General features: G+C 38.5%; 1 non-coding gene across 1 annotated transcript; it reads left to right on the top strand.

The window, feature by feature from the left end:
• The first annotated feature begins 14,854 nt into the window (after nucleotides 1–14,854).
• On the top strand, nucleotides 14,855–14,958 carry LOC129485525 (U6 spliceosomal RNA). The gene has a single exon (XR_008658673.1). It is a non-coding gene; the product is annotated as a U6 spliceosomal RNA (small nuclear RNA).
• The last annotated feature ends 8,698 nt before the right edge of the window (nucleotides 14,959–23,656 follow it).

Genomic DNA, 23,656 nt, shown 5'->3' on the forward strand with positions numbered 1-23,656 from the left:
TTGGCAGTTTCCATGTGGTGTTGAACCTACAAGTGCACAGAAGTCAATAATTGGGGTTTGGGAACCTCCACCTAGATTTCAGAGGATGTATAGAAATGACTGGATGCCCAGGAAAAAGTTTGCTGCAGGGACAGGACCCTCATGGAGAACCTCTGCTAGGGCAGTGTGGAAAAGAAATGTGGGATTGAATCCCCTACACAGAGTTGCTACTGGGGCACTGCTTAGTAAAGCTGGGAGGGCCACTGTCCTCCAGATCCCAGGAGAGTAGATCCACTGACAGCTTGTACTGGGCATGTGGAGAAGCCACAGACACTCAATTCCAGGCCTTGAAGGCAGTCATGATAGAGGCTGTACCCTGCAAAGCCAAAGGAGTGGAGCTGCCCAAGACCATGGGAACCCACCTCTTGCATCAGCATGACCTGGATGTGAGGCATGGAGTCAAAGGAGATCATTTCGGAGGTTTAAGATTTGACTCCCCCACTGGATTTCAGACTTGCATGGGACCTGTAACCCCTTTGTTTTGGCCAATTTGTCCCATTTGGAATGACTATATTTACCCAATGCCCATACCCCCATTGTATCCAGGAAGTAACTAACTCGTTTTTGATTTTACAGGTTCATAGGCAGAAGAGACTTGCCTTGTCTCAGATGAGACTTTGGATTGTGGACTTTTGAGTTAATGCTGAAATTAGTTAAGACTTTGGGGACTGTTGTGAAGGCATAATTGGTTTTGAAATGTGAGGACATGATATTTGGTAGGGACCAGGGCTGGAATAATATGGTTTGACTGTGCCCCCACCAAAATCTCATCTTGAATTGTAACTCCCACAATTCCCACGTGTTGTGGGAGGGATCCAGTGGGAAATAATTGAATCATGGGGGTGGGTCTTTCCCATGCTATTCTCATGACAGTGAATATGTCTCACAAGATCTGCTGGTTTTAGGGGAGTTTCCACATACAAGCTCTCTTCTCTTGTCTGCCACCACGTAAGACGTGCCTTTCACCTTCCACCATGATTGTGAGGCCTTCCCAGCCACACAGAACTGTAAGTCCACTAAACATCTTTCTTTTATAAATTACCCAGTCTCAGGTATGTCTTTATCAGCAGCATGAAAACGGACTAATAAAATACTTACGCCCTCTAAGACTTGATCTCATCTGGAAAATTAACATAATTATAGGAGATAGTTCATGAAGTTGTTTTGGAAAATAAGTGAGATACTATATATAAAGTGTTGATACTAGCTATCATTATCATTTTTATTAAGAACATTACAGTTTCCTTTGGTGCTGGTTCAAAGAGTTTAAATGTAATAAAAACGTTTTTTATAGAAAATCATTCCACTGCTCAAGTAGCCACGTTAGCTTTTTTATTTACTCCTAGACATTGACTTTCTAATTCATCTTTCTCAGATCTAACACCTCCTGCTGACCTCGGTCAACAACTCACTGTGCTTTTGTATCCTGGAATCCTGGTAAGGCTTTAGTTGTTCCTGATTCCTTTCAGTGCCTTGCTCTTAGTTTCACTTCTCTGTTTGGTGACCCTCTCAAGAACCATACCCTGTGCCCCAGGCATAGAGGGACAGTCATCCTGCCTGGACAAAATCCGATGAATAGAAACACCTCTCCCATATTCAGTTTTTACAATTCTAAATTTTTTTGTTACCGATAGTGTCAAATTAATTAATTAATCCCCTCCTTCATCTCAGAAAACATAACAACTTTGAAACAATATATGGTTATCCCTTCAGTACTTAAACTATCCTAATTTACATGGCATGCAATATCAGCTACTAAAATGAAATTTTATTTCTGAGGAAGCATTGCTCTTAATTCTAAAGGTCCCAATTGGTAAAATGCTGCAAAAATACTGTTTTACCTGTACAATGTACTCTGTAACTAACCAGTAACTTCTCAAACATCACTTACCATATTCTCCAAGAATGTATTTAGTTTTAAAATCCATTGATTACATAAATGTATCATTGGGAAAACTGATCTGTAGGTCTCTAGGATGTCTTACGTAAAATCTTAATTACATCTTACAAATGAAGGAATGTTTCACACCACATATGCTGAAACTTGTTTCTTTGAAATTTGAAAAAAAAATTACACTTATCAAAAGGAAGCTACATTTTAGTGTCGCTTATTGGAAATTTTACCATATCATTTCTTCTTTTAAGGTAGGAAAGACAAAAAATTATCAGATGAGATTTCACTTTTTTATTCCTTAAAAATAAAGCTTGTGAACAAATCAAGTATACAAAGAGCTCCCATGGAATGTGTTAAACTCTAGGCTCCCTGGTGGGATAGATATAAAGAAGACTTCAGTTTACTTTTAAAAAAGAGGTTAATGCTGACGGAACATAAAAAGAGGAATTTTCAAAATAAAAGTGCTACTACATAGCTCCCTAGGTATTTCAATCAACACTGAAAATTACATCATCTCTGCTTATTAAGAATGTGTGTTCTCAAATACAAGAAAGTCAAATATAAATTGTGCCATCCTTTACCTGTATGTATGTGTGTGTATATGCATACACGTATCTATTCTTAGAAAAAGAATAATTGCAAAATGTGAAATGCTCTTATGGATTGAATGTGTGTGACCCCGCCACCCCCGATTTTTATGTTAAAATCTTAACTCCCAATGTGATGATATTAGAAGATAGGAACTTTGGGAGGTAAGTAGATCATGAGGATGGAGCACTTATGAATGGGATTAGTGCCTTTCTAAGAAGAAAAATAAGAGCTTGCGCTGGCTCTCTGTTCTCTGACATGTGAGAATACAAGGAGAAGATAGTCATCTGCACAACAGGAAGTGTGCCCTCACCAAACACTGGATCTTTTGGCACTACAGCCTCCAGAACTGTGAGAATACATGTGTGTAGTTTAAGCCACTCATTCTGTAGTAATTTGTTATAGCAGCTCAAATGGACTAAGACAAATAGGGAAGTTCTGTGTTATCTCCCCAGCAACCTAGTCAAAAAGATAATCAGAAAAGAACAAAATCAAATTTCAGTCCAGTTTGCAGAGGGCAAAATCAAATATAAATTTTAGTTAGCCTGAAGAAAAGGTCAACTCTTTCCAGAGATAACACTCATGAACATCTTCTCAAAATCTAAGGAGGATGTCAAGACTGTATTATACCTACAGATGTACCTTTGGCCCAAATCTTCTCTAAAGCCTGAGCACCTTGAATCTAGACATCTACTTTGGTGAAAGCCAAGCACAGTCATAATTTCGAAACCATTAGGTTCCAGTGGTCAAAATCCTAAATTGTACTTTGGTCACAACTAAACCTTCTCATTCTTATCCAAATACCTTTCTTTTCCCCTGTACTCTCAGTCCATTCTGGTAAATGTCTCCTCATCTTGTCACTGATGTTCGACACAGTTGGTCAATTCTTTCTCCTTGAAATAGTTTATGTAGCTGTCTTGAAACCACACTTTTCTGACTTTCCTCCTACTGAACTGGCCGCTACATCCTAGTCTTGTTGGCAGGATCTTTCTAATTTACCTGACCACTAAATAGCAGAATAAATCAAGTCTCAATTTTCCTATATCATGTCTATCTGGACTCACTTTCTAGGTAAACTCCACCAGACCCATGACTTTAAATAGCATCTCTACACCAATTACTTCCAAATGTATATATTTAATGGCTTTTTGTCACTCTGTGCAATATTCTAAATTAAAATTCGTATTTCCCATCTTCTATCCCAATTTGCCCCTCTTCCAGTATCCTCCATTTCATTAAACAAAACTATAACAGGTTGGGCATCTCTTATCTGAAATGTTTGAGACTGGAAGTGTTTCAGATTTTAGATTTTTTTCAGATTTTGAAATGTTTGCATTACATGTTTACCCAGTTGAGGATCTCATATTTGAAAATTCAAACTTTGAAATGCTCCAACGGGCATTTCCTTTGAACATTATGTCAGTTCTCAAAAAGTTTTGAATTTTGCAGCATTTCAAATTTCAGATTTTTACATTTAGGATACTCAACCTGCAATTCACAAAACTGTTCAAAAATACATAAAAATAATCCTTAACAGCTGTCTTTCCAGGACATCTATACCCAATCCATCAGCAATTCTTGTTGGTTCTACCTTTAAATGTACCCAAATCCACCATTTACAACCATTTCTACATCTCTTACCCAGAAAACTGAACCCTCTCAATAAGTCTCTTTACTGGGTCATTACTCCTTCTGCTCTTCATTCCCATTTCTACAAATCACCAAAAGTATCTCTCTTAAAAAGTACATTAGACCGTATCATTTCTCTGCTTAAAACACCCTAATGTCTTCTTACCTGAATTAAAACAAAATCCAAAGTTTTTACCATGGCTATCAGCCTCTGCATATCTGGCTTCTGCCTTTTTGATACGTTTCTCTAGTTTGTTCTCTTCTGTCCATACTGGTCTTCTTGCTGTTCCATTGTTCTTACCACAGAACATTTGCCCTTGCCCTGTCGTTTTGCCTGGGCATTTTTCCTGAATGTTCACATGGCTCATTTGATTTAGGTTTCTGCTCAGTGTCACCCTTTAGAGAGCCCTTCTCTGACCAAGTGGCCAGAAAACCCTGAGTTTTAAATTCTTTATGTGTGATACCTTGTACAAATCATACAAATTTTCTGGAGTTCAGCTTCCTCTTTGTACTACCTATCCAGTACAAGTTATCTAAAAATGAATCAGCTTTTTTTAAAATGATCATTTATTATCTATTTTCTGTGAGTCAGGAACTCAAGTGTGCTTAGCTGGACATCTCTGGCTCTGAGTGTCTTGCAGAGTGAACCAAAGTCTAAGCCAGAGTGCAGTCATCTCAAGGCTCCACAGGGGAAGGTGCACTTCTAAGCCACTTACATGGCTGCTGGCAGGGCTAGGTCCTCAATGTCCATTGGCTGCAGATGTCAATTTCTTACCACATAAGCCTTCCCATAGGGCAGTTTACATCACAGAAGCTGGCTTCCCTCAGAGCTAGCCAGTGAGACATGAAGAAAACGCATGCAACATGGCAGTCACCAACTCAGCAACTTCATCTTGGAAGTGACATCCCATCGCTTTTGCCATATTCTATTCTTTAGAAATGAGCTACTTGCTCCAGCCCACACTTACATAAGTCAATATGGAAATGTGAACTGTTGGAGGGCTACCACATTTATGTGTAAAGTGGAAATAATATCTGCCTCACAAGGTGGGTGGTTATAAAATCACAATATAAACATATTAGACTTATTTGTGCATAACTTAATTCAAATCTTTGTTGCAAACCATAGAACTAATACGTGTAAGATCAACAGAATAGCTCTCTTGCAGATGAAAAATATTTCTCAGGGCACAGAAATTATTGTTAGAGTTGTGAGCAGAATTCCAAAGATAAAGTGCCTTCTGTGCCTTACCCACTTGTTTATGCTTTGGTTTCTTTGCCCATAATGGGTACCAAATAGTAATTTTTCATGCATCCTCCAACAAACTTGTAGATCCCAAGTATTACTACTGAAAATATTTTGAATCTTCATAGGAAAATAGATGCACTTCCAGTATTGAAAATATAATGAGCTTAGCCACAGATTTTTAACTCACAAAGTTAAAATAATCATAAACTTTAGAACATACATAAAGTCTGAAATACTTGCTGGGAAATTAAACTAACTCTAGGAAAATTAAACGAACAGTATTATTTAGAAATGTCGTTTATAGGTGTTATTCTAAAAGCATAGCCCTTTCAATCCATTAAAATATTAAAAATTAAAACATTCTAGAAATAGAAGCATAGACAAAGCTATTTTCAAAAAGCAGTTTCTATAAGCGTTTGAATACCCAGAATGTAACGAGGTTCACAAGAGAAGGCTTAAAGATTGTAAAATTAGGATTTGGGATCATAAAACTTTCATTCACAATCCACCACACCTTTCACTCTTATACAAAAATAAATCAATAAATATGTAGCAGCTTACAGTGTGTATAATATACCATACAGAAAATGATTAATAAATGAAAAGACAAAAATACCTTAACTAGAAACTCAAAATATAGGTCACAGAGTAAGACATAATTACATAAAATGGTAATTAAAGAAAGGGCTACTATTCCAAATGTCCACTTGACTCATCACCCCTCAAAGTCCCTATAAGATTAGCCTGAACCTTATTTATCATCCAGTGGGAAGTTTAATGTCTTCCTCTGAATTTCTGCCAATTCCCAGCCCTTTCTCCCAGTGGTCTCTGGTTCTGATTTTTCCCTTCTTCTTAATACTCCATCTTCTGCTCAGCTTCTGATGGCTTATTGTTCCTTCATCTTCTCTGCTCCTCTCTAGCTTTGACACATAACTCCGTTGCTTTCATTTGATTGTCATGTAAACCGTTTGTGTGAAACAAGCCTTCGTGTGTGTAGCAGGCTTCATCCACAAATGTTTGGGAAGAAGGAAGTTTATATTACAGTCACACAAATGACTGAAATTTCTATCTTAGACATCTGCTGGGCCATTTCTCTCAAGATCCGGCTCCCCTCATGTTGTGTGTCTCTCTGCTCCTCCCTTCAGTCTGCACTCTTTGACACTCCCAATTTTGGTTCATTTTTGTCTTTCACTTGTCCCTTGGTGACACTCATTCTCATGGTCTTATATTCTCTCCCCAAGCAGATGTGAAGTATTTCCTTAACCAGAAATAGACTTCTTCTTAGGCAAAATTCCAGTGCCAATTATTCAGAAAACAATGTTTTCACCCTTTCACACCATTTTATTTCTCGAGAATACTTTTATGTTTCAAGAGAAGAGAGGACTAAGATATTAGGTAAAGTAGGGTGATACAGAAAAGCTTTAAATAGGTGACAGCACGTAAGTATTAAATGATTAGGTAGGCTAAGAAAATGATAACGACAGAGTGTCTTGGAGCATTCTACATTGAAAACAGGGTAAGCATAATTCACACCAGCACTTGTCAATAAATAATTTGCCAAACATAAGATTTTGTGCAAACCTAGATACCCTAAAGGACTTTTCTTTCTTTAGTTGTAGCTTTGTCTTCCATGACATAATCCTTGAGGGTATTCTAGGAAGGCCTTAGTATGCGATATTATATGTGTTTAATTTTTTCTTATAACTAGTTTAAAGGTTATGGGTCAAAATAATGTACACAGAGAGAACAATTCAACTTGAATTTTAGTTAAATTGTTTCATAGGGAGGTCTTAAGAAAGTTGTATGCAGAAGCAAGTCATTAAGATGGAATATGGACTTATTTTAGCTTTATGGGAGCTTTAGATTATTAACTCTCATCTAGAATCAATTGCAATACAGCCCTGAATTGTGTAAGTATACGCTCACCTCACATAGATCCGTATTTATTCTGTTTTCCTATTCCTCAGCTAATTTTGATCAATGATGCCTTAGATCATAAACACTTAGCATGTTATATTGTGCTAAATCATTTTCACTGCTCTACTGTTTGTTCATAAAGCAGTATGTTTGAGGTTTGAGATGATTCCTAGATCCCTTTAGTTACAAGAGTGGGTAAGAGCCTAGACTATGGAGCTAGACCGCAGGATTTGTGACCCTGATCCATTATTTACTTCCTGTGTTTCCTCAGAAAACTTATTTACTGCTTCTGTGCTCCAGTCTTCTTCATATGTAAAATGAAAATAACATCAGTGGGACATAGAAGAGAAGAGTCCACACAGCCAGTTGGAAAACACCATAAATATGTGAACCTCATTACTCACTACCTATATTGCACTACACACCTATGCTTTATGTATATGTGTATGTAACCTCATGATCAACTTTTGTCTTGACATTTTTTTCATCCATATTTTACAAATATCATTTTCCATTTTGTCCTAAAGTAGTTTTCTGGTAATTCTAAACTCCAAGGCTATCCTTTTTGTCCAATTTCTTATGATGATCTAATTTATTGTTTTCTTCACCTCCGTGTCTAAAAAAGTAATTGTTAGATTTCAGCACGTGTAATGATCACTTGGTTTGCTGACTAAAATGTGGATTCCTGATCCTCACCCTGATATTCTGAATCGGAATCTATGAAGTGTATCTCAGAAACTTCAAAAGCTCTCTGAAGGTGGTTCTGACACAGGTGGTCTAAAGACACACTTTGAGAAATACTGATCTTGTTTATTGATTTAAAAAAAAACTCATTAAATAGCATTGGGTTTAGTTCTCATCTGCAAGGAGGACCATAAGGGATGTCTCTTCACATTGGAAATAATTCAGAGTTATTTCCTCAAAAAGTTATGTAACCTTTAAAATGATGAGATTGGTGAACAAATTCTTGAATATTTGCCAGACGTTGAAAGTAGAAAGAACAAAGGAGTATAGGTATGTGCACAAAAAATGGAAGTTCGATATAGGTAGAGATTTTTATCTGCATAATTCACTGCTGAATTCTTGGCATCTAGATTCACTGCTAAATTCTTAGCATCTAAACCAGTGTCTGGAATATGGTAGGTTCTAATATGTACAAGAATGTTAAATACTGTAGTAATCAATTAAGGAAACAAAAAGCTAGGTTTGGGTATTTCTATATTAAAATTTGTTTTGAGATATTTAAGATCCAAAGAGAATAAAAGGTAAATAATGTGAAAAACAAGTACCAAGGTGTTTAAAACTATTCCATTTCTCTTAATATATTAGGTAAGAAAAACGTTGAACGGTGAGTTCACGTTAGAGGAAAGCTCCCACAGATTCCACTTAGGACATCATCACGTACACATGAAAATAATCTTATTACTAGCAGAAACAAGTTCCTGAAATGTGCCTGAGAAAATTGAATTGCAAGCTAGATCAGACTCTTCTGGGAAAACTGAGTTTTAAGTTAGCTTGTACTCTCAATGTATTCTATGTCAAAATCTGATGTCAATCCTCAATGAGAGACTTCCCAAGGGCAGAAATCATTGTGTTCCCTCTCACCTCATGAAATTTTAAAAGAATGTGTAATAGCAGAGGTCTTATGAAGAATGCCTATCTTTTAAAAAAGTAGAAATCTAGGGCGATAAAGATGCCATTTTATTTAAAATCTCTGATCTGATATCACTTTCTCTTCAGAAATAATGAAGAAACAATGGGCAATCTAAAATACTTCTCCACTGGTAAAAACTCTGTAGACATTTGGCAGAATAAATGTGACCATTTAGACACATCAGCTACCCACATAAAGAGGACTCTGTATTATACAGATATCCTGGGAGAAACACATGGTGTGTAAGCCTGGTTTGTACACTTTAATTGTGCTGTGTGTATTGTAAATGAGTGTATTTTGCTCCAGTCCTTGTTCCTTTGACCTTTTAGTGTCTTAATGAGACTCCAAAAGCAGCAATCAAAAGCACAGTGTTCCATTTTGGAAGCATTCAGAAGGCAATGCACTTTGGCTAAATTTAGTTGTAGCATTCAGAATTTAAAAACACACCCTGCCATTTTTCTAGGAGACACATAGTCACTTTTGATTTAAACAAATTGGTCAAACAACAGTTGTTCCCTCTTAGTTCACTCATGTAAACAAAAGTGGGGGCTGGGGGCTGACAATAACAAAATTGACTCATATAAGACTTTTTAATAGATGGAACTCAGACATACTATTTTGCAGGACATCAAACAAAGGCAACTTTTGTGTTCGTTTAAAAAACTTCTTTCTCAAAAAGCACAAATAACAATTAAAATTGAAACAACAAAACTGGAAGCTGAAAGCACTGACAATTGCTCATGTTGAGGAAATATTGTCTGATTTATCAAGACTTGCATTTGGAACAATCTTCAGGAAATAAATGAATATTAGAGAGAAAAAGAGAATCAAACTTAAAAACAGCATTTCATCTCCTAAATTATAACATGGGAAATGTACATCTTCAAGAATTCAAAAGCCTGTTCATTTTAAACAATTGCCCTGATTTTAAAGTAGATGTTTATTTTAAATAGTCAGAAATCTTTTTCTGCACATGACCATCTAACAGAGCACACCAAGCCACAAAATTTCAGCAGTTCCGCTCCACAAAATTAAATCAAGGGAATGTGAAACATTCCCAGCTAACAGAGACCAGATACTGTTTGGAAATTTTAACAAAACCTTAGTGTAATCTCGCTTTCCTCACTGGAAAGCTATGTTGCAAAAGCAGCTGTCTTTAATTTTTATTTTAGTATGGGTAAGAACACTTAGATGAGATCTACCCTCTTAACAAATGTTTGAGTGTATAACATAGTATTGTTGACTACAGGTCAGTGCATGCCTTTACATCCATATGATATTCTTTAGCCTTGAAGGCCATTCTCTGTCTTTTCTGCCTGAAAAGCTTCTACTCACCCTTCAATACCTAGCTCAGTTACCACCTGCCTTGGGAAGCCTCATATCCTGTAATAAACACTCAACTGTCTGCTCTGTGGGCCTTTAGATTGTTGCTCAGACTTCTATTATTAGCATTTAACACACTGTATTTTCATAATTGTTTACATGTACTACATGAAGTCTGAACACTGAGAATTATGCTTCCTTCATCTTTAAAAATTCCATGGCTAAGTGGGGTTCAGTACATTTTTGTTAACCATACGAATAAATTATCTTTTAAAATACTTCAATAGCTATTAGGGTACAAGGTTTTGGATTACATGGATGAATTTCATAATAGTGAATTCTGAGGTCTTAGCACACCTGTCTCCCGAGTAGTGTACACTGTACCCGGTATGTAGATTTTTATCACCCACCTCTTAATCTTCCCCCTTCTGAGTCTCCAATGCCCATTATACCACTCCGTGTGCTTTGTGTACCTATAGCTTAGCTTCCACTTACAAATTATCTTAAAATGTTGTACAGCAGATCTCTACAATTTACTCGTATCACTCACCTGAAAGTTTATGCCCATTGATAACTAACTCCCCATTTTCCCCATCCCCCAGCCCTGGGCAACTGCTATTTCACTCTTTAATTCTATCAATTTGACTATTTAAGATACCTCATATAGGGGTGTGTCCGGAATTGGTGGGTTCTTGGTCTCACTGACTTCAAGAATGAAGCCGCGGACCCTCGAGGTGAGTGTTACAGTTCTTAAAGGCGGCGTGTCTGGAGTTTTTTCCTTCTGATGTTCAGATGTGTTCGGAGTTTCTTCCTCTGGTGGGCTCGTGGTCTGGCTGGCTTCAGGAGTGAAGCTGCAGACCTTCGTGGTGAGTGTTACAGCTCATAAAAGCAGTGTGGACCCAAAGAGTGAGCAGTAGCAAGATTTTTTGCAAAGAGCGAAAGAACAAAGCTTCCACAGTGTGGAAGGGGACCCCAGCGTGTTGCCACTGCTGGCTTGGGCAGCCTGCTTTTATTCTCTTATCTGGCCCCACCCACATCCTGCTGATTGGTAGAGCCGAGTGGTCTGTTTTGACAGGGCGCTGATTGGTGCATTTACAATCCCTGAGCTAGACACAAAGGTTCTCCACATCCCCACCAGATTAGCTAGATACAGAGTGTCCACACAAAGGTTCTCCAAGCCCCCACCAGAGTAGCTAGATACAGAGTGTCGTCTGGTGCATTCACAAACCCTGAGCCAGGCACAGGGTGCTGATTGGTGTGTTTACAAACCTTGAGCTAGATACAGAGTGCCGATTGGTGTATTTACAATCCCTGAGCTAGACATAAAGGTTCTCCAAGTCCCCACCAGTCAGGAGCCCAGCTGGCTTCACCCAGTGGATCCTGCACTGGGGCTGCAGGTGGAGCTGCCTGCCAGTCCCGCGCCATGCACCCGCACTCCTCAGCCCTTGGGTGGTCGATGGGACTGGGCACCGGGGAGCAGGGGGCGTGCTCATCGGGGAGGCTGGGGCCGCACAGGAGCCCACGGAGGGGGCAGGAGGCTCAGGCATGGCGGGCTGCAGGTCCCGAGCCCTGCCCCGCCGGAAGGCAGCTAAGACCCAGCGAGAAATCGAGGGCAGCGCCAGTGGGCTGGCACTGCTGGGGGACCCAGTACACCCTCTGCAGCCGCTGGCCCGGGTGCTAAACCCCTCATTGCCTGAGGTTGTAAGGGCCGGCTGGCTGCTCTGAGTGCGGGGCCTGCCAAGCTCACGCCCACCCGGAACTCCACCTGGCCCGCAAGCACTGCGCAGCCCGGGTTCCCACTTGCGCCTCTCCCTCCACACCTCCCTGCAAGCTGAGGGAGCTGGCTCTGGCCTTGGCCAGCCTAGAAAGGGGCTCCCACAGTGCAGCCACGGGCTGAAGGGCTCCTCAAGTGCCGCCAAAGTGGGAGCCCAGGCAGAGGAGGCGCCGAGAGCGAGCAAGGGCTGTGAGGACTGCCAGCACGCTGTCACCTCTCAGGCGGAATGAAGCAGTATGTGTCTTTCTGTGACTGGCTTATTTCACTCAGCATAATGTCTTTAAGGTTCACTCATGTCATTGCTTCTTGCAGAATTTCCCTCTTTTTAAAGGCTAAATAGTATTCTGTTTTCTAAATATACCACATTTCCAAAAATACTAATAAATAAATAAGCAGGTCTCTAAGATGAGAGTAAACAAAATCAGAAATGAAAAGAAAAGCTGGGCTGCTGCCTTAGACAATAAGGTTGCCTGCTGACCTTGGTGCAGAGACTCGTTAACCTGCAGTGTTAGAATCCAGTGCTTAAGGGAGGGAGTAAAAGGAAAGGGATTAGGAAAGTTGTGTGCTGTGCCTGGCCTCCTGCTCTTATGATCCAGCTATATCCATGAGGCAGTGTCAGTGGTTGGTCAGGCCTGCTTGCGGGGGAGGCTCAGGGGAGAGAAGGGAAGGAAGAGAGAAGAGAGAAACATGGACCTCAGATCACTTTCTTTATCACCAGTGTAGACTGGTTAGCATAAAATTAAAGCCATTTCCCAATCCTGTCTGCCACTCCTTCTAACAAACATGAAATATATTTCTACTCAACTATAAAAATATCTACTTGATTGTAAGTCTGAAATTCCTACTGCCTAGAAGCTTGGAGATTGGAAAAAGTCGACCATAATTACACATTACATACAACAAGTGAGAGAGCCAAAGTGAAACCTGAATCAGGTGTCTTCCAAACCACAGTTTCCACCTAACTACAGCAGAGAGCCCCTAATAACACCAGGGGTGGGCGCTGTGCAAGGAAAGCCCACAAAACAAAGTCAGATAAGCAGAAAAGTCACCAACAGCTTACAAATATTTAAGACTTCCCGAATAACTCAGCGTATGGTAGTAAAGTTCCATTTGAACAAATTCTGGAAATAGCTATATCTGTTAGTACATAACAGGTGTTAGAATCAGAACGTAGATGCAGGAATGTTTGTAAGAACTGAATTGAGTTCTATAGGGTGTCTTCTGGCATGGCAGTTTCATTTCAATAAACGTTTTAATTTCAAAGGCATAATTTCAGAAATCAGCAAATTACAAGAATGAATATAGAGAAATTGCACCAAAGGACGTTGATCAAAATCTTCCCGGCCGGGCATGGTGGCTCATGCCTGTAATCTCAGCACTTTGGGAGGCCAAGGCAGGTGGATCACGAGGTCAGGAGTTCGAGACCAACCTGGCCAACATGGTGAAACCCCATCTCTCCTAAAAATACAAAAATTAGCTGGGCATGGTGGCAGGTGCCTGTAATCCCAGCTACTCGGGAGGCTGAGGCAGGAGAATTGCTGTACCGGGGAGGCAGAGGTTGCAGTGAGCCCAGATCATGCCACTGCACTCCAGCCTGGGCAACAGAGCAAGACTCCATCAAAAAAAAAAAAAAATCTTACCCTGTACCCTAAAATCCACAAATCTGTTGCCAGGGGGTGGCACTGGGAAGGACAGAAGGTGTTAGTCAAAGGATACAAAGTTTCAATTATACATGAGAAATAAGTCTTAGAGATTTACTGCACAGCATAGCCTACGGTTAACAATACTGTACTGTATATTTTGTAATTTGCTAAGAGGATTTATCTTATGTTAAGTGTTCTTATCACAAATAATAATAATAAAAAATAAGAAGGCAGGAGGAAACTTGGATGTGATGAACAGGTTAATGGCATAAATTATGGTGTTGCTTTCATGGGTGTATACTTGTCTTCAAACTCATCAACTTGGTGTACATTCAATAGGTACAGCTCTTTGTATGTCAACCATAACTCAATGAAGTGGCTTTAAAATCAACAGAGAAAACACTTAGAATTGTGAGAACACAAGTTCAAACCATAATCAGGTAAGTATTATTGTCTACCATATAAATATTTGTTTGTGAAAGAAAAAATAATATATTAATAAAAACAGAATGATTTGGGGAGACTAAGGCCATAAATCTGAAACATATGGGCAGGCATGGCCTGCTATCTTTTAAAAAAGAGAGAAATAGAACACAACAGAACACAGAGGTTAAGACCAAGGACTGTGGAGTCAGGCCAACCTAGGGCTACTTCTTTCACCTACCCTTTACTGATTATGTGGCCTTGAGTAATCAATTATACCATTTCAATCCCAGGTTTATTATCTTTAAAATGAAAATAAGAAAATTATCTCATTGCGTTCTTGTTGGATTAAGGCAAACAATGTGTATAAATTATTTAGAACAATGTCTGGCATATAGAAAGACTCAATCTGAGTTTGAATTATTTTTCAGTTTCTCATCTTCAACCAGAAAATTAGAAAAATATAGCAATATTCATTTTGGATCAGACGATCCATCTCTATATTCTGCTTCTGAGTGTAGAATCAAAAGGCATTTTATGGAAGAACATGGCAGTCACTCTCTATGCCCCAGTATCCTGGTATGGAGCTCTATGGAATTGATCTAAGAGCTCCATATTTTGATAATAATAATGAAAAGATTATTACTGTCTTTCAAGGTCACAGTTTCTTTCTTTTCCTTTCTCTGTAAATAAATGTTTTCTTTAAAATGTGCATTTAAAAGTACTGGCTTTGGCAGCACATATACTAAAATTAGAATGAAGCAGAGATTAGCACTGCTCCTGCACGAAGATGACATGAAAACTGATGAAGCTTTCCATACTTTTATGAAAAGAGTTCTAGATACAAATGGCAGTGGTGGCTGCACAACAGTATGTACATACTTAATATCCCTGGGCTGTACACTGAAAAAAATGGTTAAAATGTTATATTTTATGTGCATTTTACTATAATAGAAAATATTAGAAAAATGAGTATTAAAACTGCTTTATTAAGATTTCAAGCTCTTAAAATACTCGTCCTTTGTCAACAATTTTACATATTTAAATGGCCATAGAATGGCTAACTTGCTGTTCCACAGTTACTGAGCAATGTAGAGGCAAATACAGCATTGAAATTCTGAATATTGCAATCTGAAGAGACTGAGAAGAGCAGGCTAAGTTTTGTTTATTTATTTATGCTGCTACGTAACAGCACATAAGAATATTTGTAGAATCACCTATTATGACTGAATTTGCCACTATTGTATTTTTTATACTCAGACATGCTAGACCAGAGATAGTAATCAAAGTATAATGATGTTTCAGGTTGATGCCTGAACAGCAGTGTAAAACATTTGAAATGTTCTTATGTTGTTTATTTTTCTGTACAGAATTGACTAGAAAGTGTTTCTACAGACAAAAATTACTGATTTAAACAACTTATAAGTAAGCATAAAACATGAAAGCAAATTTCCACCAAGTGAGAGTTTACAAGTCCTATTGTAGTTTTCATTCATCCATAATTTTGCCTTCCATCAAGCAACAAGTATGGTGATACATGCTTTTGGAAAAAAGTAAAATTGTTTTCCATTTTTTTCTTGCAATCTTAAGATAACAGTCTCATATTTTCAATATCAATTTGACTCCTAGGGGCATCTGTATTCTTAAACTTTGCGTTCCTTTCTGTTGCAACAGATGAGTTTTCCCTATATTTACCAACTGGACATTGCTTTGCTTTCTTTTATAGCTCAAACTAGTTGAAAGAGTTATCTAAACTTTCTCACCTCCCACTGTCTACTCAACACACTTCAATTTATTAGTGCCTCCATCTTGCTCAGCCCAGTGATCAATTCTCAATCTTCATCTTACTGGTTGATAGCAGGTTTGCTAGCAGCATTTGACACGCTTGCTGCCTCATTGACATGGTTTTAACACTGTATCCTCTTAAGTTTTCTGCTTCTTAACCAGCCTCTCATTCTCAGTCTTCTCTGCTGTCTCTTTTTCCTCTTTCTAGTCCTAAATGCCGTGGTGCCCCAGGACTCAGCCCAGGGTTCCATTTCCTTTTCTATCAATACATTCTTTATGGCTCTCATCCAATCTCCTCATGCAAATACCATCTTTGTGTCAGTGAATACCAAATGTACGTATCCAGCCCTGACATCCCAGGCTTATATACCCAACAGCATATTGATCATCTCCATTGGGTGTCTACAAGGCATCTTCCCAAAGCCACAATCTTAACAACTCCCTCCAGAGCCTGCCCCTTCCAAATTTCTCTATTTGATTTAGTTGCAAAGTCCAAAAACCCAGAAGTTATTCTTGAATAACTTTCCCACTCTCTGCAACAAATCCATCAGCAAGTCTTACCATCTATATATACAAACATTTCCAAAATCCAGTCACTCACCCCACTGCTACAAGCCTTGTGTAAGCCATCATCAACTGTTATGTTACTCAAAGAGTGCAATAGTCTTCTTCCCAGTGTCCCTGTTTCCATTCCTGCCCTCCTCTGGCTCATTCTCTACAGAGCAGCCAGAGCTTTTCAAAACAAAATCAGATTATACACTGCTCTACTCAAAACCTTCCAGGATCTAGACATCACACTTAAACTAAAGTCAAACTGCTTGCAGCCTCCTGGTCTGACCCTAGCCATCTTCCAGATCTTACCTCCTACCATCCGCTCCTCCCATCTCTCATTGATCTAAGCCAAATCGTCCTTATTTTTCCCAAACATGCCAATGTGTTCCCCACCACAGGGCTATTTACTGGCACATAGTAGGTTTTTGATAAATATTTACTAAATGAAGGATTGCAAGCTGGGCTGTTACTCTTCTCTGCTTTCACTTTCATTTCGTTTTCCATTGTACCACTTCGTGTAGTCACTGCTGGGCCCTCTTAGCATTACAGCCAGAAAAGAATACTGTCAGTATTATTTTAGGGTTAATCACTATGGCACATTTCAGAGTGTTTCTTTTTCAAATGACAGACCAAAAGTAAGGAGTGGTTGTCTTGATTTAAGGCAGCCTGAGAGGCATGTCTTGAAAAGTTCTCCTATTTAAGATTCATTTAAAAAGCTTGCAGAGGTACAGCAGATCTAAACCTCAAGTTTCTGTTGGGGGATCTGCTGCCTTGAAAGTTGAACTGATTAGAGCTACTGCTACTAGTTTGCATTTGAACCAATATCATACTCATCTTTTTACCAGGGAAGATTTTTCCTCTGATCAGCTCTTACTCTGGCCTTTCCTCCCCCAATATATCTTCCTTCAGTTGAGGAAGGCTAAAATGTTGATGCAGATACCAGTCTTGGTTTTCTCTACCATCCTTCTACAACCCATAGTCACCTTCTCTAACAAAACTTTTTTTCCCCGAAATATGCAGGTTCAAAAATTTATCTCACAGATATTAATTGAATTCTTCCTTGATGTCAGGCATTATGTCATCCCTGATGATATAAAATATGTAAGCAGTAGTTTAACCTGTGTCTGTATTACCATAATTCCCTTAAATTTATTGAAAGAAAATTACTATATAAATCTAAATATTTTGCAGTCTTTAACTTATTCTATGTGTTCCCTGAGGTTCCATCTAAACTTCCATCATTCTCTATATTCCTATATTTTAACCACCTATTACATTTTCACTGCATAGTATAAGATCTCAGTAAATTATACTGACTGGCTTCTCCTATGATGTTCCTTTGCCTACATTCTTCAATTTTGCATCTACCAAACTACTTTCCACCTCAAATTCAAAAGCCAACCCAAATTCTGATTAATCTAAGAAAACAAAGTATCCAGATACTAAAAGCCTTCATTTAAAAAAAGCCAATGCACCTACTGTGAGCACCATATGTGCAGTCCTGGGCAAGGCCAGGTGTTGCCTTCAGAACCTGACAATTTATTGGGTGGACATAAATAAATGGACTACGAGTATAATGCCTATGACTTAAGATAAATTATAAAATGTAGAAATTACATTCAGCTGAGAGATCCAGAAGGGCTTTTTAAAGGTAGCATGTGTATGAAGTTGTAAAAAGTGAGCAGAATTTTGATTGGTACAAATAACTGAGCATCTGGACCAAGAGGCTAGTATGAGAAAAGACCCACAAGAGATGAAAGATCCTAAAGGATGATCCCTCTATCTTGTGGCAGCAAATGTCAGAAGAGCTGGGCTTTCTGAAATCTCATTCAGCTTGTAGGCAAGATTATCTTCCAGACTGTATTGGATGTTTGTTTGATGATAATAATGACAGCTGAACAATATAGGGTCACTCTTCTGGCTCAATATTTGAGTGGCATTGGCAGTATCAAGACAGGGTATCTCTTCCTCAAAGTGAACGACAGAGAAAAATTGTATTAACACAGGTGGAAAGCATTCTTCAAAAGTAACGTGAAGCCAGGCATGGCATGGGAGGTGTTACGTGGGGCTGGGAAATGACAACAGGAGTCAGACTGCGTTCCAGAGTTTCAAGCACGATAACAAAGAGATGGCTTATTTGAGCCAAAGGAGAAAACTAACTCTTGACAGCATGACACGGCTATACACACTGAAAGAAAAAAGATGCAGTCGGGTGTTATCATCCTCTTCATAATGCTTTTCAAGCTAGTACATACAGAGCACACTATGGGAGACTCAGGATATGTACAAACACTCTCAGTGCTAAGCAAGGTGGGAAAGAAGCAAAGCGAGTGTTGGCTTTCCCCCATTTTCTCTACGAGAGCCCTTCTGTCCTTTCAGGAACTCCTTCCTCAGTCTCCTTGCTGCCACTTTTACCCATATCCTCCCCCAATTATATTTCTAGTTGTAAATAGAAATAGAAGTACAGTCAGCCCTCTGTATCCGTGGGTCCTATATCCATGGATTCAACCAACCACAAGCAGAAAATATTTCTTAAAATAAAAAATAACAATACAACAATAAAAAATAACATAAACTTTAAAATACAGTATGAAGTTATTTACATAGCATTTACATTACTATTAAGTATCATCAGTAGTATAGAGATGATTAAAAGTACACAGGAGAATTGCACAGGTTGTATGAAAATGCCATGCCATTTTTTGTAAGGGACTTGAGCATCTGCAGATTTTGGTATCCACAAGGGTCCTGAACCAATTCCCTGCTGATACGAAAGAACAGCTGTAGTCATTTTGAGTTCAATGTCTTTCCACAGAGCATGCCAAAATGGTAACACGTTAACCCTACCTATTTCTAGTCTTGGCCCTGAAAATTACACCTAGCAATTATAAAAGAAAGATTTTTTAATTAAAAAAGTAAAAAAAGAGAAAGACACAAGGAAAAGTAGCTGTATGTTTTCACAGGAGGCTATGGAAGGGTCCACAGTATTTATTTCTAAGGCATTTGAGTACTGTGATGTGAGTCATGGCTCCATGAGTTAAGCTCCTTACTGCCATAATTTCTCCCATGACTTTTACTGTAGTATGTTGTCACACAATAAAACATGGTTCTTTTAATGGGAAATGTTCCATTCGGGACCATGTATTCAGGTGGCATTAGCTAATAAAGTGGGTGGGTGACGTTGTATTGACTTTAGGTCAAAGTTTCTCAGCCTGGTCTGGGGTAGGATGGGGTCTACAGATGAACTTCAGAACGACTGTGAACCAACTGAAATTGTACATAAATTATGGGCATGAGATTTTTCTGGTAAGAGCCTCTATTGTTATTTTTTTCTTTTTAAATATTTTCAAAAGGATATGTAACCTTCAAAATTATAAAGATTACTGCTCCAGAGAAAGTATATTAGTTTTTTAAGGGTATCATAACAAAGTACCACAAACTGGGTAGGTTAACCAATACAAATCTATTGTTCTGCAGTTTTGGAGGCTAGAATTCTAAAATAAAGGCATTGACAGAGTTGGTTCCCTCTGAGGACTATGAGGGCAGGATCTGTTCCAGGCCTGCCTCCTTGGCTTCTAGATGGCTTATAGATGACTGTCTTCATGTTCTCATGGCATTCCCTCCATATGCGCATCTATGTACACAAAGGAAACCAGACATACTGGATTATGGGTCCACCCTATCTCTATATGACCGTACCTTAACTGATTGCATCCACAAGAACGCTGTTTCCAAATAAAACCATGTTCTAGCGTACTGGAGGTTAAAACTTCAACATGTGAATGGCAGGGGTTGAAGGGTATGAGGGACACAAATCAGCCTGCAGCAGGAAGCACAGGAGTGAGGGTAAGATATCTGTTCTCCCATCCTAAGCACACACCCACCCCCACCCACCCCTGGAAAGGCAGCGTGTACATAGGCCTAGGAGAATAGCATAACTTCAATATCCTGATATGAATATCTTTATATAAACATTAGTCCTAATAGGGTAAATGATTTCATACATGTAAAACTCATAGAAATGCCTGCCTGGTACACAGTGTATGTTAGAAAAAATTTTTTTTAAAATTTTTATTTATTTACTTATTTTTGAGACCACGTTATGAGACTGGCTAATTTTTGTATTTTTGATAGAGAAGGGGAGTCGCCATGTTGCCCAGGCTGGTCTTGAACTCTTGGGCTCAAGGGATCCACCTACCCTGGCCTCCCAAAGTGCTGGGATTACAGACGTCAGCCACCATACCTGGCCTAGATATATATTTATCATCATTTATACAGATAAGCTGGTGACCTCCTGTTTCACTATCAACCCCTTTTCACTCACATATGAACCAGATATGTTCTGAATTTCCCTGTGCTTTTATCTTACAACTATCTGTTGCAGCCTTCTCAGGAGCTGGAAGCATCTAGTATCCCATATATATCATGTTGCTCAAAATTCAATAGGCACGTTTTACCTCGGTATAACCCCCTTATAGTCACAGTGTTACAGGTTCATGACACAAACCTGAGCTGCTAAAGAAGAAGTCAACAGGAGGCTGTAAACCCCTTTTTGTGGGAGAGCTTTCTCTGCCATGCCCATTGCCAAGTACACATCTTGATGCTTAAGCAAGGAAATGCTACTTTTCTTTGTTCTTTGTACCTGACTCAGAAAGAGGTGAAATGGACTCCATTTGACAAAAGTTATTTTCACTATTCCTTCAGAGGACTTTTCACATCTAAATACAGTTCAGATTCTTTTTATGTTTCTAGATGTTCCTGTAAATTTCTGTGGCTATTACACAGTGAACATTTGTATTCTTTCCTTGAAAATGTATTTATCATTTTCAACATGTTGTCCTAGCTCAAGGGTGAACTATCAATGATAAAATAGCTTTTTTTATTTCTAAGAAAAATTATGTTCCTATCTAAATTTTTACATCTTTAATTTACATTTTTCTAGATTTATGATTACATCAGAAACTTTATATTAGTCCCAGTAAATAATAACAAGCTTATCTATTTAATTTCATTCAATAATTATTTAATTTTCACCATATCCTGAGAAATGTACTTGTCACCAAAGATACAAAGAAAAACAAAGCAAGACTGCAGTTTCAGGGACTAAGAACTATTGGTTGTCATTGTGCCACACATTTTATAAAGATTTGTGCTTGTTACATCACTTAATATCAGCATATGAGAAAATGTGTAAAGGACAAAAGAGACTTACAAAGATTACACATCTGGCAAAGTGGCAAAGTCTAACTGTCCAACTGCAGCCCTTGTTGTTTTATTACATTACCTTATTTATCATATAAATATTATTAAGAATCTACTGTTAATGTCCAGGCAGAGTGCTAAGCACTGCAAATAAAGTGGTAGTTAAAACACAGCCGTAGTCACTACCCACATAAAGCTTAGAATCTAATGAAAGAGGTATAATAAACAAATAATCAGTCCAATTCATTTAAAATTTTTATTTTAAAATACACTCTAGAAAGGATAGAAATACATGCTTCTATAGAGAGCCTTTAGTATTCAGTTGACTTAGGTCCTAAGAGAAGTCAGAGAAGGGTTCTCAGTAGAAGTGACATGGAACTCAATCTAACTACATTGACTAACTATTCAATAAAGGATAGATGGTCTTTTCAACAAATAGTGGTAGAGCAGTAAGACATTCACAGGCAATAAGATAACTCTCATAGCTAACACAAAATTAATTCAGAACAGACTACAAACTTAAAAGTAAAACATAAAACTATAAAACTTTTAGAAAAATCATAGAAGACAATCTTCAGGCCGTAAGGTTAGGTGGAGAGTTTTAGACCTAACATCAAAAACATGATCCATAAAAGGAAAAGTTGATAAACTGGACTTTATCAAAGTTAAAATTTTTTATGCTGAGCAAAACTTTGTTAAGAAGATGAAAACAGGCCAGTCGCAGTGGCTCACACCTGTAATCCCAGCACTTTGGGAGGCCGAGGTGGGTGGATCGCAAGGTCAGGAGTTCAAGACCAGCCTGGCCAACATGGTGAAACCTTGTCTCTACTAAAAATGCAAAAATTAGCTGGGTGTGGTGGCGGGCGCCTGTAATCCCAGCTCCTTGAGGAGGCTGAGGCAGAGAATTGCTTGAACCCGGGAGGTGGAGGTTGCAGAGAGCAAGACTCCATCTCAAAAAAAAAAAAAAAAAAGATGAAAACAAAGACTACAGGGTGAGAGACTCAAACCACATAGTCAATAAGCTATCTAGAATATATAAAAAGAGCTTTCAAAACTCACCAGGAAAAAAATCAGACAATTTAATTAGAGCATGAGCAAAAGACATGAAGAAATATTTTACAGAAGACATACAAATGGCAAATAAGCACACGAAAGCATATTAAGCATCACTAGCCATTAAGAAAATGCAAATTAAAATCATAAGATATAACTATACACCTAACAGAATGGCTATAATAAAAACTAGTGACAGGATCAAATGCTGGTGAAGATGCAGAGAAATTGGATCACCCACACCTTGCTGGTGCTGATGAGGAACAGCACAGTCACTCTGGAAAACAGTTTGGCAGGTATTTTAAATCTCTAACATGCAACTCTCATGCCAACAAGCAGCTGTACTTCTGGGCATTTGTCACAGAGAAATAAAGATTTCTGTTTACACTGTAACATCATGTGAATGTTTATAGCAGGTTTATGAATGATAGTTCACAACTAGAAACATCTGTATGTCCTTCAGTGGTTAATGGCTAAACAAACAGTGGTACATCCACAATAAAAAATACCTAACTACTGATGCACGTAACAACTCAGATGAACCTCCAGAGAATTAAGCTAACTGAAAAAAAGCCAGTCCCTATAGGTTATGTATTCCATGATTCCATTTATATAACATTCTTAAAATGACAATTTTTAGAAATGGAGAACAAATTAGTGGTTGCCAGAGGTTAGTTGGGAGTGCAAGTGCTGAAGGACAACGTGGTGATAAAATATTCTGCATCTTTTTTTCTAACTTCCTTTACTTAATTTTCTTAGTTTTTAAAAATTGGCATGTAATCATTGTACAGATGAAGTGTAACAGTGTTTTGACACGTATCACATATAGCAATCAGACCAGGGTTCTAGTTGTAATATTAAACCATTATTTTGCAAGATGTACCATTAGGGAACCGGATAAGGAAAATACGGGATCTGTCTGTATCACTTC

This window comes from Symphalangus syndactylus, chromosome 6 (genome assembly GCF_028878055.3).
Source record: "Symphalangus syndactylus isolate Jambi chromosome 6, NHGRI_mSymSyn1-v2.1_pri, whole genome shotgun sequence".
In the NCBI taxonomy this organism is placed as follows: Eukaryota; Metazoa; Chordata; class Mammalia; order Primates; family Hylobatidae; genus Symphalangus; species Symphalangus syndactylus.